Here is a 15,796-nt window from a genome sequence, read left to right on the forward strand (position 1 = left end):
ACCAGACCTACACAGGGAGGAACCTTTCACCTGGTTACAAGCACCAACTAATGGATTCAGGAAGTGTGCATCATGTACATTGTGCAAGTATGCACACAACAAAACGGATTTGTTCACCGGCACCAATAACAGAACGTTGATTATCTTGCAACCCATTAACTGTAGGTCAAAATATGTGGTCTATGGGATCATATGTGTATGTAACCTGGTCTACATCGGCAGCACTATCAGGGAACTAAGGTTTAGGATTAGAGAATATCTGGCCAAAATTGGTAGCCAAGGCCTAAGGTTACCACTAGTCACCCATTGGCAAGAACGACACCAATTGTACAACAAGGCAAACATTAAGTTTAATGGTCTCCGGAAAGTCTCCTTGAGTAAAAGAGGTGGCAACAAGGAGAAAAAGTTGAGACAAGCGGAAGCAAGAACAATATGTAAACTTAACTCTACAGTTCTCGGCCTAAACACGGACAATGAAATGGTCTCTTTCCTCTAAAAAAAAGGGACCAGATCTAATTAGTCTGACTATCAAAATCTCACCATATATATTACAACTCATAGACTGGCTAAGCTTGAGGAATTGGTATCATACTAATGTATCACCTTGACATTATAATATCATGCTTGCAACCTTTTGATAATTGCCTAAGATCTAACCCCTGTAAACACTTATGTCACCGAATAATATGCTTAAGACTATTGGCCTGGAGCACGAATAGAAGATAATTCTATCAAGGGGCATCTTTGCATCCAATCATGCTCCCGACTGTGATTATGCTTGCAACCTTTTGATAATTGCTTAAAATATAGGATGTAACCCCAGTAAACATTTATGCCACTGATTAATATGATAAAAACTATTGGCCTGGAGCACGAATGGCCACTAACTTCTGAGGAAGGAAAAAGAAAGTTTTTCTTTTTTGTTTTTGCATCCAATCATGCTCCCGACTGTGATCGGGCTTATATTATGCTACCTGTGATCATTTTAATAAAGAGCATTAGCCCCAAATGCTGCGCTTCATTTAAGATAATGTTACTTAGACGCATAAGTTTTACTTTCTCTTGCAGTGGGCAGCCATCACTCAAGCATCTACCCCAGATTGCTTTTTAAACCGAATTAAATTTGACCTACTATAACGCGCACATCATATATATAAATAAATGATCGACGGATATTGAACTGATATTTGTATCCAAACAATTAGTATTAAATAAGAAGCACCAAAACGACTGAGTTCTTAAAATGGACCAGGTCGAGGAAACAAACATGTAACTTTTTCCATTTGTTAATGGCCGCCGCTTTTGTCACCTGAACAACAACGGCATCAAAATTAGAAAACCGACTTTTGTTTGGAGTACGTCGTCATGGCGACTCACTCCAAATTTAACAACGAAGGGGACGACTTCGGACGCCCCCTTCGGACACTCGGCACGCGATTGTACGCGAATCATAGAGTCTCAGGTGAGAGACCGTCTCGGAAGTGCAGTGGTTTCTTTCTCTCCCATTCTTTCTTTCCTTAATGCAATGAAAAGACCGCAAGCCCCGAGTGTGCTGTATCTTTAAACCTCACGCTGGCTAAAAAGTCTGTCGGAATTGTAAGACCTAATTTTCAGAACAGAACAATATTATGACCACGCGATTATTATAATGTCATTACGGGATTTTTTAAAAGCCACTGGCAAAATCCACTAGTTTTTACGTATACTTAACTATGTATAATAACTGGGGGAGATAGGAAACTATATTAATACGGACATTACCTCAGGTGGAACTCGCCTACTGCATTAGATTCACAATGCCAAGAGGCATCTACAGAATGCTCTAGTTAATTGTAATTCATGTCATTTTTTTAAAGGGATCTAACCCGTTATTGGAAGCGGATAATCTCTGCACAAGCTAAAATAATAGGGGCAGTTTAAAGAATAAGAGGTAACATAACTATCATTTACTATACATTGTAAAACGGAATTATGAGATTATGGATGAAAATTAACTGAGCTCTCTATGCCCATCTCTTGACCCTTCCTGTCCCTCCCACTCCCCCACCTATTTTTGTCTGTCATTTTAATTTACATTATTGTTTTGTTTTTTGATTTATCATTCATATGAATTGGATATATGACTTGGTTCTTTGTTCTATTTTCATTTTTTTGATACTCTACAATATGTGATCTAAAATAATGTTTTTTTTTATCTTTGGCACTCAATTATTGTATATTCACTATAATTAGCCCTGATTTGAGAAAGGTCTATTAAGGGACCGAAACACGTGTCATCACAAAGGGCACCTCAACACATTAAATATATATTGTTTTTTCAAAAATGGGCGCAGTCTCTTTCTCGTTTTTTTTTCACTTTTCTTGAATACTTTTTGAGTGTTTTTTTCTTGGCTTAACCACTAACCGTCTGAGAGGCGACCTTGCAAAGAGAACAAATCTTTTGAAAGCAAATATTTGTCTCTTTTGACAATATATCATCAAATATTTGAAGAGAAACCAAAATGTCGCCATGTTAGACCTGACCAACCTAGCCAAGAATTACTAACTAGCCGCAAAAGTGGACAACGTAGAAAACCGAGAGCGGCGCACAAACATTAGGATACTTGGACTGAAAAAACCTCAGGGAGAGACTCCGCAGTCACTAGAAAACAAAGTCAAAGCTCTCATAGAGGCCCTCTTTTAAGTGCCTCGAACACCAACCATAGAGTTTGACAGAGTACATAGAGGAGGGGGTCCTCCAAATGGCCCAAGAACGGTGATTGCAAAATGCCACCTCTACAGGCAGAAAGCGGGCATCATCAATAAAGCAAGAAGCCGGGATAGAATTGACTTTGAGGGATCAAGTATAAGCATCTAACAAGACCTGTCCATAATCTCCCTACAAACAAGGAGAGCTTGTGTACCTATAACAACATGGCTACGATATCAGGGTATAAGATACCGCTGGGGATTCCCCTTTTCATTAAATTTCGAAAACAGAGGAGAAGACTACAGAATCCCAAGTGGCAAGGAAGCAGCAGTAGTGCAGAGATTGCAGGGAGAGGATAGAAGTACCAATTTAGGCGAAAAACATGAGAGGCACTAAACAATGAGGCCTGCGCTCTGATCGTCCTCCAAAACAAGGAAAAGTATGAGCATCAAGGAAGTATCGAAGATTTAATACCCCATGATCTAGCTGGGCCGGAGGGAAATAATAACTTTGTGTCGACCCAACCGAGCGAAGCTTATGTGAAGGCAACGCATCCATCAGAGCTTTCTTTTGACTTCCCTTTAAACAAGATTTTTCATTAGAAAAGTGCGCCAGAGGCAGGCACCTGGGAAGGCTCTGCCGAAACCACATGTGCTACGAGCCAAAAGGACTCACCGCAAATGTCACGAAAGGATCAAAGAAACTTAGCACCCGGAGGGTCAAGGAACCACCAAATTGGTTTACAATTATGTTTTTGTTGACTTTCTTATTTTTCAGGTTTTTAGGGGTGGGAAGGGCAGTGAGCGGTTGGGAGAATGGCATTGGCAAATTGGCAAAATGGTTAACTTTCTGGAAAGTGTGTTCTGCGCATGTATTATAAGCAGTGGCTACTACTTCGAGAACATATTGGCCAATTCGTTTTCTATGTCTGGGTCAGTCAAAAGCACATCCTCAAACATAGATGTCCGTTAGCACTCTGATTAAATGCGTCACACTAAGTGTAAAGGGTCTTAACACCCCCCCAGAAACGCTCAATGTTAATAAGAGAGTTCAAGCAAGCATAGTTGGACGTCTTATTTATGCGTTAAACCAAATTTAAAAAGGGGGAAGAATTACTGCCTAAAGTAAGGCAACTGGGAGGAGCGGTCTGGGCCTCAAACTTGGTTAAGAAGGGTGGAGTTTGCATTTTGTACCAGGCCTCCTTGGGACTCATTATTACCAACACCTTTAGGCACAAGGAAGGTAAATATGTGGTGTTAAAGGGCTCCAATGGTCACACTATGGTCACATTTGTTTCAGTATACGCACCTAACCAACAACAATTTTCCTTTTGCAGATCACTCCTGAATTTCCCACGGGAACGGGGGAGGGCTATTAATTTGTGGGGGGGATTTCAATATGATAATAGATCCCTTGGTGGATTAGTGGTCACTATGCTCAGAAGCCGAGCCGCCACACATCCCTCACAAAGGCGGTTTGAATACCCATTAGAAGAAGCACACCTAATAGATATGTGGCGACACTTCCGTTCTACAGCTAGAACATATACATTCTTCTCACCACCACATAGGACATATTCCTGCATAGACTACGTCCTCATGGAAGCAATACACGGATAAAAAATTACATCCAAGGACATACCGATTGTTGGATGGTCACACCATGATCTGGTGGTACTCCCACTAAATCTGGGACCACCATACCTCTGTCCCATAGATGGGTATACAAAGACACCCTTAGCCGAGACCCGCTCTTTCGGGCACAGCTGCAAGATCATATAAGTGAATACTTCACAAATAACAACACCAGGGAAACAGCACTTAACATAGTTTGGGAAACAGCCAAAGCAACCTAAAAGGGAGTATTGATAGCAGAAGGGACAGCAAAAAAAAAATATAGGATGTGCACGTAACAGGAGTCCACATTAAAGCAGAACATCAGGAGCAAGGAGACACTGCTGCATAAACAAGTAGATCCACCCAAAGAGAAGGTCAGATAAACAGAACAGCTTTGAAAGGAATTAGGTGAACTAGGAAAATGGTCTTGACCCAGCTTTATTGTTTGAAGCAAAGATATTACGAAAAGGGAGATACAGCCCATTCCATGTTAGCAGCCAAACAGAGAGCAAAGGGCGAACAGAGCAGTGTTGAAGATCAAGAGCTCAACAGGAACCCCATAATCTCCCCACTATAAATTTCTCAGCAGTTTGCGCAATTCTATACTGTACTATACACATCGAAAAGTCAAGAAGACCCCAATCGCACACATCAATATTTAGCAAACATACCACTCAAGGTGATCTCCACTGAGGACTGCAAGGCATTAAACGTCCCATTTAATAAGATAGAAGTTCTACAAGCAATTTTGAAACTCAAAGCTGGGTCGCGCCCGGCCATGACAGCTATGCACCAGTCTTTTATAAAACATCTGGCCAATCTTTATCCCCGTTTTTGGTCAAGCTATACAAAACATATTAGCAACCGGAGAAGCACCATCGTCCTTTACTCAAGACAGAATTATAGTGATACCTAAAGAAGGGAAAGACAAAACGAACTGTGCCTCATACCGCCCAATTTTCGCCCAATTTCTGTAATCAATGTTGATGCAAAGATATATGCAAGTATTTTAGCACTCCGCTGGGGCAGCATTCAGCCAAAGCTCATACATAATGATCAGACTGGGTATGTCCAGGGAAGACAGGGCTCAGATAATATCCGCAAAACATTACATCTAGTAGCTGGCTTGAGTGAGCAGGACATAGACCCATGCCTCATCTCAATATATGCTGAAAAGGCATTCGATAGGGTCGAATTGACATTCTTGGGTGCAGTTCTTAGAAAGGTGGGCCTGGGGGAGCAATGGATCACAGGGCCTTTAGCACTATATAGAAAGACGCTGGCCCAGCTAGTTGTAAATGGGGTAGCATTGGTGAATTCTCAAATGGGCAGAGGCACCCGGTAGGGGTGCCCCTTGTCCCCACTGTTATACGTCCTCATGATTTAACCACTGGCCCAGGAAATCCTCCAGAACATCAGTGTGAAAGATTTTTAAAGGGGTGGTAGAGAATATAAACTTGCCATGTTTGCAGATGACATCGTAGCATACATTACCATCTCCTGAGGTCTTGGTCCCGACCTTGTTGCAAATAGTTGATAATTATGGCCTACGCTCAGGGTTTCGCATCAACGTTCATAAAACGATGGCACTACCCTTGTTGACAGTCAACCTCCACACCAAACACAATACAGTGTCACAGTCTACAAATTAGCACAACTAGCATCAGGTACCCGGGTGTAAATCTCACAAAAAAGATAGGTGGTCTATATGAAACCAACTACCCGCCACTGTGTGCCGCCATCACTCGAGATCTCAATAGATGGTCAAGAATGATACTATCCTTGGTGCCACGTTTTACATCAATCAAAATGAATGTGCTCCTTAGATTATTGTTTCTATTTCAAGCCCTTCAAATAGCGGTCCCCGAAGAGGTCTTCCTAAAGATGAAACTGGAACTTCTCTCCTTTCTCTGGGCAGGGCCCAGACCACGAATTGCATACAAAACTCTTCTTCTTCTTCCCAAGAAAGAAGACGGGATATAAGTGAGTAATATAGAGCAGCAAAGCTCAGGATAATAGAGGATCACTTGAGGGAAAATAAAGAGAAACAGTGGGTCAACCTTGAAAACATTCTTTTGTGCCCCAGTTATGATGGGATGGGAAAATTGTTGTGGGTCCCTCAGAGCAGGCTTAAAAAGAAAATGAAGACCCACACCGTATTGACAGTCTTCTGGGCAGTATGTTGACCGGGGGCAGTCATGAAAGGTATCACTACTTGGCCCTCACCACTGCATATGGGCACCCCCAATAAGAGACCCAGTGGTAGACTTATAAAATGTCAAAGAATTGTATGAAGCGGGCTTGATCAGGGCCGGCCAAATGTGGAACAAAGGTGTGTTCATGTTTAAGACTGTCCTAGAACAAGCCCTGCAGATACAAAACATCCCTCCACTTATCTATCTACAGCTTAGAGGGGTTCTATTAGACTATTGTTGGAAAGACTAATTGAAGCAGCCCTTAACCCCCTTTGAGCATATTCTTGATTCGCACATTGGCACAAAGGGGTTGATGTCACAAATGTATATAGCATTGCTAACGAAAGGTCATCTACCTACCCCCAGCACTCCGATCAGATCTGGCCCACCTTGTACACAGTGGTCTGGTCATCAACAGTCGCAATGCAGTATAAAATGTTGATTTGTAGGCTCCTGTTTCATTGGAATCTGACTCTGCTTAGGTTTTCAAAAATGTATGCAGGGGTCAGCCCGGTTTGTTGGAGGGAATGTACACAGGTCTCAGACTAGTGGCATCAATTGTGGGCTTGCCCAAAAGCGCAGATTTATTGGAAGCAGGTGTTGGGCTGGGTTCATATAATCGAAAAGATAGACAGAGAGTATGCTCCTATATTGTTGCTATTTAGGGTTGAGAAGAGAGATGAGGACTACTAACCCCATATGCCTCTGCACTTTTTTTAGGGACCAAGAGCATGCTTGGCGCAACAATGGAAAAGAAACTCCTTACTGTCCAAAGTGGACTGGCTTAATAAAGCATTTGACATTCATGAGATGGACAGACTCACAGCAACCATTATGGAAACACACACACACCTGTGGAGATTGAATGGATCTCCTTCATGGAATTGTACAGGAATGAGAAACAGGGGAGTGACCAGACACAAGGTATGGGATGATCACTTCAGTGAACACAGTTTTCTTTTTGACACAATCTGGAACCATGCCATTGCCGCCCCTACAGGGGTACTAATGCGAGGAAACACCAGAAATAGCTGTTAAGTGTCATGAGAAACCTGACTTGCCAATTTGCCTTCTTAAATTGTTTACTTATCAGCACCATTAGCCCCAGTTTCGGGGTTGAAACCATATTCCTGCTAAGTAAAAGTTTGGGGAAGGGTGTGGGGACCAGGGCTTTTTTGTTTAGCTTTCAAATGCGTATCTGAGTTATTAATATCACGCCTTTGCCACTGGAGGTGTTATAATTTTTGTTTCACAGCACACAGGAAAGTTTGTAAAGGACGGGAATGATGGTATTGTTACTTTGAGAGATCCATGCTGTTGCATTGGTGTGCATTATTATTTCATTGTAAGCTGTTTCTGCTGAAAAACAAATAAAATGTAATATAAATAAAAAATAGCAATCTAGTAAAGAAGAAGGCATTGGAGTATGGAACACACACAAGACAAAACGCAAAGTAAGTAAGGGTACAGGAAAGAAAAGCAAATCTGTGTGCAGTCTGGTGGGTCAGGGACCCAAGCAATCAGTCAGAGGTGACAAGAGTCTAGAGCCAGAGGTAAAGAGAGTCTAGACTAAATACGGATCTGTGGGCTGCCCAGGGCCAAGTCACCAAACAATCAGGTGGAAGCAATGGATTACAGGGGCTATAGCACTATATAGACAGACGCTGGCCCATGCAGTTGTAAATGGGGTAGCATTGGTGAATTTTCAACTGGGCAGAGGCACCTGGGAGGGATGCCCCTTGTCCCCACTGTTATACGTCCTCATGATTTTACCACTGGCCCAGGGTTTCTATGGTGATTTGTAAAGGTTTCCTGTACAGAAAAATTGAGTTTCTGCAATGTTTATATAGTTGTTTTACGCATGGGGAACTGAACAGTCTGTTGGTAGCTTAGTAGGGAGGCTACAGGAATGCAACCCATAAGAAGCTTAAAAAAGCTTTAAACAGGGACATGCAGTCAGATGTTGGTAGCTCAGTAGGGAGGCTACAAGAATGCAACCTCTAAGAAGCTTAAAAAAGGGACATGCAGTCAGATGAATAAGTGCCTTTACTGTAGGTGGAATCCACTGTAGGTGGATTTCACTGATGAGATTTATCAATTCTGGTGATTTTGGTAAAAACAGCAGCGATTTTTCTCTACTGCAGCGCTCTGCTACCTGCGGCTCTACAGATGCTTTGGACTAGGGCTCCCATGATCCCTAGCCATTGAGCATGGTGGCAAGGGTAGTGTTAATAGTTCAAAACACCTGGCGGAAAAGGATGTAGAGCCCTGCTCTAATGTTTGATTGACCCTCTCTGTCTGACCATCTGCCTGAGGGTGATAACTAGAGGAACAACAAGAGATGTTCAGAAGAATAGTGAATGCCTTCCAGAAATGTATCCATTTATTTATTTATTTTATCTTTATATAGCACAGGCAGCCCGCAGGCATCAGGATGTTTCAACATAGAACATGCAACAGGAACAGGAACAGGACGGGAACATCAGGATTATCAGGCTATCCAGCGTTCATAGACAGTTATATTTGAACAAATGAGTTTTTTCAGGTGCTTCCTAAAGATTCTATTATTCAGTTCCAATCACAGATGGTACGGCAGCCTGTTCCAATGCTGAGCCGCTCGCACTGGGAAGGATCTGCCTGCACCCTGTACTCGCTTAAAACAAAGTACTTTAATCCTAGCCTGAGCTTCTGACCTCAGTGACCAGCCAGGACTATATCTTACAAATCTTTTCTTAAGATACGCCGGAGCAGAGTCATACAGACACCTATGCACCAGCGTCAGTGATTTGAAGAGAATCCTCTATTCTATCCTGAGCCAGTGCAGAGCTCTCCTTCCATCAGAAACATGATCTCTCTTATTCATTCCTTTGATGACACGTACCATATTATTTTGCATGATCTGGCATTTCTGTAAGCCCTTCTTAGAAGACCCGAGCAACAATGAATTGCCATAGTCTAGGCATGATAAGATAATCGCCCTCACAATGGTAGCAGAGTTGTTCTCACTTAGGAGTGGGCGAATGGCTCTCAGCAGCCGAAGGTAATATGAATTGTTTTTATGCAAATAATTGGAAATGGAAGGTGAACTGTCTTTTCCTGTCAGATAAAAGGACAGATATTGGACTGTGGAGTCAGAACATACAAATGGTACAATGAAGCCAGTTGTGAAGTGGTGGTAAGTGCCACACAAGGATAGAAGGGGACCATTTTGGCAAAATAATCAAATGCAACAAGAATCGCAGTACACCGATTGCTCAGGGGTAGATTGACAATGGCATCTTATTAAATGGTATACCAAGAAGGAGGAGGTGGGATAGGCATTATGTATAGACCACCAGCAGTAAGTCCCACAAGGTGTTACACTGGGGTCAAACTGCACAGACTTTAATATATCAAATATCCTGTTTCATACTTGTCCACCAACTACGGCATTGTAATAATGCTAATATTTGCTTCCGAGGCTGTTACCCAGCAAACATTACATTATGGCACCAGTGCATGAAACAACAGAAACCGTCATGAAAGAACAGGTCCTGCTTGTTGACAAGGGTTGCATCATTTTCCACAGCAGTATGAGTGTACCCAGGAATAAATACACTCTGGAAAGTTTGATTGTAGCGCTTGTGCTATTTACAAGGTGTGTCATTCCTCTCCACGGTGGAGCCCTTTGCCATGAGGCTACGGGGTGCAGCCGCTACCCAAAAGTCCCCCTACGGTTGGTTTAATGTGGGAGAACCTCATTAAAAACAGGATTTTCTTGATTGCTACCATGTAATCCAGGGCCACATAAAAACTTCCAATTTAAAACTGAAGTGTTTCTAAATACACAAAGAAAGAAAAAGTGGATCATCACCATATGTCACCTTAGACTACCTTGAATAGTCAGTATAAGCTCACAACATTGCTTAAACAAACCCATACAAGTGCTCCATAGTCGCAAACTATTGGGTGAGGTCCATAGGTTGCTGTCAACCCTGCCTCAAAATTCTCATCAAGAAAATTGTGTTTTTTCCCCTGAAGAAAGTTCGTGCAATTAATGCTATAAAGAACTGAAACATGTCGGGATTTGATGTTGTCTGAGTCACAAGACTCAGAAAGTGTACGAAGTATTAAAACAAACTGTATTTTTTTGACATGTGTTAAATGTGGTTATATGTATGTGAGTTTAATGACAAAATTGTTTTTTATTTCTACCATTTGTTTTATGTTGGGGCATGTTCATGTTTGAACATTTTTATGAGTTTTTTTACCTATGTGTAAACTTTATTAAAATATTTTGAGTATTGTGTTCAAGTATTATGTACTGGGTCTATTTTTTCAAGACTATATGTACAGGGACGTCTTTTTTCACCAGACTTTATTAAAAGTCAACCTGGCACTGTTGGCACACCAGAGATCATCTTAAAACCAAAGGTACTGAAACAAAGAAGAACACAGGAGACATGAAGGTCATTGACTGTGCTTGTACTGGTACGAGGTGGGCCCAAGGAGGCATAAGGAGTCAGTTGTTAACATATACAAGAGACTTTTATAATCCACATGGGAGGAACTCGATACAATGTATAAAAAAGAACAAAAGACTATCAAATGTGCCAAGCACAGTCGTGTCATACCCTGCCGGATCTGGCAGCAGAGATGGAGGCAAACCGGCGTGAGCAGTCCAAGTGCTGCAGAAGGACCAGAGGGAAGAGGACGCTGGTGAAGTGCGTAGGGAGCCCTTCACGGGTTCTGCAGGAGCGAAACCGGGCAGAAGACCAAGCCAGAGTGTGGAGCAGCGGAACAGACGAGAGAAGTACTGTGCAGCCGATGGAGCAACAGCATCAAACCAGCAGAGCTGGAGAGAAGACCAGCAGTCCCACAAAGTCCCAGTGACGTACGACGATTTAGTTATAGTGTGAGGGATAGCAGAAGGTTGTGACACAGGATGGGGGAGTTCATTTTGAAGGACATTCTGACGGATGTTTTAGTCTTAGTTTTGAGGCAGGGTAATCCCTCAGAGTTAAGGATAGATATGTATTTGGTACTGAAAATAAAAGTCTAGAACAAACTCTTTGCCACCTGTAAAGACTGGAAGGGGCTATCTATACTTCTGACCTCTATTTGGTTGTTGGTTGGGACAAAAGCACAGAGCACCCCAGCCAAGGCCCTCAATTGGGTAACGTTGGGTGAGCAGCAGGCTTAAGCTCTCAGGAGGTGATGCAGCCTGGTTCTTAAGTAGTGTTTCCCCAAGCCCCCACAAAGGTATGTCCACGCACTATGTTAGGTGATAATACAGATTCTTTATATAAAATAGGATTGCTACCAATATATACACAAATAATAACACTTTGTACTCAGGCAGTTCGATTCAAAGAATGGCAAATATATACACTCTATGTGGTACCACACAATACTTAAATTCAGTAATAAATACACAAACTGCAGACAGTTTTAAATAGGAATGAAAATTCAAGTGAGGTGTAACAGCATAGATTCGGGAAGAAAGGCAAGTTAGTTATGAACAGTGGCAGAATGCTTTCTTTAGACTAAATACACAATTCTGTGTGAGGATCACCCCACCTGTGCAAACTGTAATGGAAAAGGTAGGGAGTAACTTATCTTGTCTTTTACAGCCCAGTCCAAAAATGTTCAATAACCCTCTACTTTTTTTTTTATAAAGGTGCTACCACCCGAAAGTACCCGAGAGGCCACAGGAGAACACGATCCAATATGAATCTGCGACCCCAGGACGACTCCTGAGGCTAGAATATGCTCTTCCACGTCACAGTACCTTTGGTGCCTTGGCAAGCAAAGTGGCAGAGTTTCTCGGTTTCACTAGACCCTTCCCTTCCAGGATGTTCCCCTCTTGGAAGAAGGAGCCACTGGGATGCTGCGTCCAAGAAGAAAATGGAACCAAAGTCTATCTGAAGTGCAGCAGTTTTGCTCTTTGCGGTGTGACCCGTTGGTCGATGGGAAGATGAAACTTGCCGTGGGCTCCTCATAGGCTTGGCAGATGAGAGTAAGCCCCCCTGGGTACCTTCAATGACTTCTGATGGCGACGGGTGCATAGGTCACTTTTGGTGTCGGGTTTCAGAATATCGTGGTTTCCGACTTTCGGTTCTTTGGCACTGCAGCCGCAGCATGGACATCTGGACGGCTTCCGGCAACATGGATTTGACCGAACCACGGACGCTCACCAAGTCTGGACACTCGGGACATCTTTGTTGGCTTCTGGTGGCAGGAAACCCACTGGCAGACATTCCTCTCCACTCAGCGACCCTGGACTTTCTTCAGTGGAAAAAAGTGGTCATTGATGATGGCAAGGAGGTCCCTTGAAGTATTATTTGGCAGTTTGGAACTTTCTCAGCTCCGGTTGTCAAGCAGCACTATGCCAGGGTACCCCCTCTTTTTGGCGGTAGACAGCAACAGGCTTCCAGCGGTCACAAACGCTCCTCTGGACCCTCAGTGACACTAATGGACTTCATTGACTTGAGATGTGCCGGCATGCCTCGTCATGACTCACAAAGACCCCCTGCTCCGGACGGCAAACACACAGGACTGGCTTCCAGGGAACTTCGGATGAAGAGCAGCAGGTTGCACAATGGTCCCTCCTAACTCAGGGAGAGGTCTCCTAAACAGGCCTCTCTGGATCAGTCCGGGCTTCAAGGAACAGCTTCTTCTTGCTTCAGCTTTGACTTCATCTTCTGAACAAATTGGTGAGTGAACGGTCCCCCGTTAAACACATTTGGTCCCCATTCACTCAGGCTAAGCCAGGCTCAGTCAACCAATAACGCAGAAGGGCAGTCATGCAGGCAGGCTGCCAATCAGGCTCAGAGGCTTTCGGGCCATCCACTCCTCTCAGATGCCCATAACAAAGAATGTGGGTTGGGGTAAGCACCCAGCCTTTTAGCAAACTACACTGCATTCATACCAGTTTCAGTCAGAGCTGTCTCCGGCATTGTCTGACACACAGAAACCAGACACCCATAACACAGAAAGTGAGTTCACTTCAGACTCCATTCACACAGGTCCCACCCCAAGGGTGTACCCACAACACACAGCCCCTGGGAAGGCTCCAGCCAGTCTGTCAGGAGGCAGATCCAGAGTCAAATATGTTATTTCCACCCAACAACCAGTCAGGGGGAAGGGACAGATTCAAGGCAACCCAGGACCTTGGGAAACAAGGTAAAAGGCCATGGAAACCAAGAGGCCACAGTGGCCATCTTGCCTTTCTTGAGGAACACATTAATTCCTATGGCAGGGCCTGGGTGCCTGCCATGGTCATGAAGTCAGGGGCACAGGCATGCAGGGGTCGCATGCACAGGAGACCTGGGTGGACACTGTCCTGGCGCCTTTGGTGCCAGGCCCATGAACAAAAGTAAACAAGAACATCCATTTAACACCAAAAAGCTTTTATTATGGACATAGCACTTCAGATGCATTAACCTTGAACATTCCATCCATTAAGCAGGATGCATTAACCTTGAACATCCCACCCATTAAGCAGCCCAAAGTGTATTCATGGGTGTGGCTGCTAATGGATTGCCTTCGCACGTGCTCACTCTTTAGGAGTGGCAGGGTGTGGCTGGTAAGCCGGCCCTAATGGGCGTGCCCACGATCTCAGCTATATAAGCTGCCCCGATTCTCAAGACAGACGCTTCACGTTATTCTGCACTTGCAAGCAGCATACCGCTCATCGTCTCCTGAGGTCAGATTTACCTTTGAAGATCCTGCTTCCTGGACATCCAGCTTTCTGCCAACATACTTACCAACTGGGGCAAACTGTTCTTACCTATACATCTCTTCGGCGAACCAAGTATTCATCTTTACACTTTCCGGAATGCCGAAATCTTCATCTTGGCACTGCAGCACGACACGCTCTATCGTCGACAGCACCGCCTGCAAGGAAAAACAGAAGACAAAGTTAGACATCGAAAAAACAGTCCGTTTAAGGCTGCGCTTCGCCATACTTCGCGCTTTTTCTTAAACCATCACTTACCTGCTGTCAAACATTGCGGTAGCATCCATCTTCCATCCGGCCGCGTCTCGCGTCTCACAGTTGCATTGAGGCCGCATTTCCATCTAAGGGAAGAAAACAGAAGAGAGACATTATTGCGGGCATAAATAGGAGCAACATATAAAGACATTAAACAGAACGAACAGCATCACAAGAGCTCAAGAAAGACTTACCAATCATAAGGAGAAGCATAGTCGCAGCTGGACTCTAATCCTTATCAGGGGCCAGTGAAGGAACTAGATCCCATTCGACGCGCCCCTGCCAGAAGTAGCAGGACGGAGAGCTTATCTTTCATAATTCACAGGTGAGCTTTATGGGCCGGCATATGCTCACAGAAACCGTACTTTGGGGTGAAGGGTTCGAAAGGTACAACAATCACAGATTGGTGCACTCACACTCTTATCTCCACGCAGGAGCAGTATCACCACGTACCACCGCTCACAGCTTTTCTACTGAGGGAGAGGCCTGAAGGGGACGATTCAAGTTCAGAGAGGGCTGCAACCATGCCCCAACGCCTCCGCAGAGAACAGGTGAGCGTAACAGTGCCCCAAAAATGGAGGACACTCAGAGCCACTGCCAAGTCAGGAAGTTGCTTCCACCAGCCCATACCGTGCTCTGTGGGCAACACACAAGAGCCCAGAAACACACATAAGGGGTACAAGGGTGTTCCCCCACCCATGGGTGCCATAACGGTAATCTGTGAGTGTTGTTCACCAAAAGGAAAACATGCTGCACTGCCAGATGTCCAGGCTGGACCTCAGTGGCAGAAAACAGAGAAAACACATACAGAGAAGTGGTAGGACAAGGACTAAGAGGCCCTGTCCCTCCATAAGCCATTTCCAGTATCACACCACCATTGTGTCAACTTCCTTCTTCGACACCCTTACAAGCTGGAGTCGACACAAACAGATAAGGTAAAAAGAGCATTTACTTGCGTCTTAGATGTGTGAAAAGGCATCAGCTTTTGTGCAACATGAACCAGGTTGCTAGGTTAAGAAAAACCAAGAAAAAGTAAGAAAATATGTGCCATCAGGTTTGGAGTGGATCAGTACAAATGAAATTTTTCAGAGTGACTAAGTTCTTGTTATCCATATGTACAGTTACTTAGTGCCATTCTCTGAGCAAATATTGATACCATCCTTAAAAATCGACACAGATCGGCAAGAATTCCCTTTCCGTTAGGTGCAGTTCACTTTGCAGGGAGTCAAATAGAATATGTATGCTACAGGGTGAATGGTTTGGTCATTCAAAAGGCGGTGGGATAGAACAGCATCTATTGAAGCATTGGCTTCCACATAAA

General features: G+C 43.8%; 1 protein-coding gene across 2 annotated transcripts in view; it reads right to left on the bottom strand.

Moving 5' to 3' along the window:
• The window catches only part of USP32 (ubiquitin specific peptidase 32), a 3,569,419-nt gene that overhangs the window by 1,551,035 nt on the left and 2,002,588 nt on the right, over positions 1–15,796 (bottom strand). The gene's annotated exons all lie outside the window — the stretch shown is intronic.

The sequence above is a fragment of the Ambystoma mexicanum genome, chromosome 9 (assembly GCF_040938575.1).
Source record: "Ambystoma mexicanum isolate Mex_15411 chromosome 9, UKY_AmexF1_1, whole genome shotgun sequence".
In the NCBI taxonomy this organism is placed as follows: Eukaryota; Metazoa; Chordata; class Amphibia; order Caudata; family Ambystomatidae; genus Ambystoma; species Ambystoma mexicanum.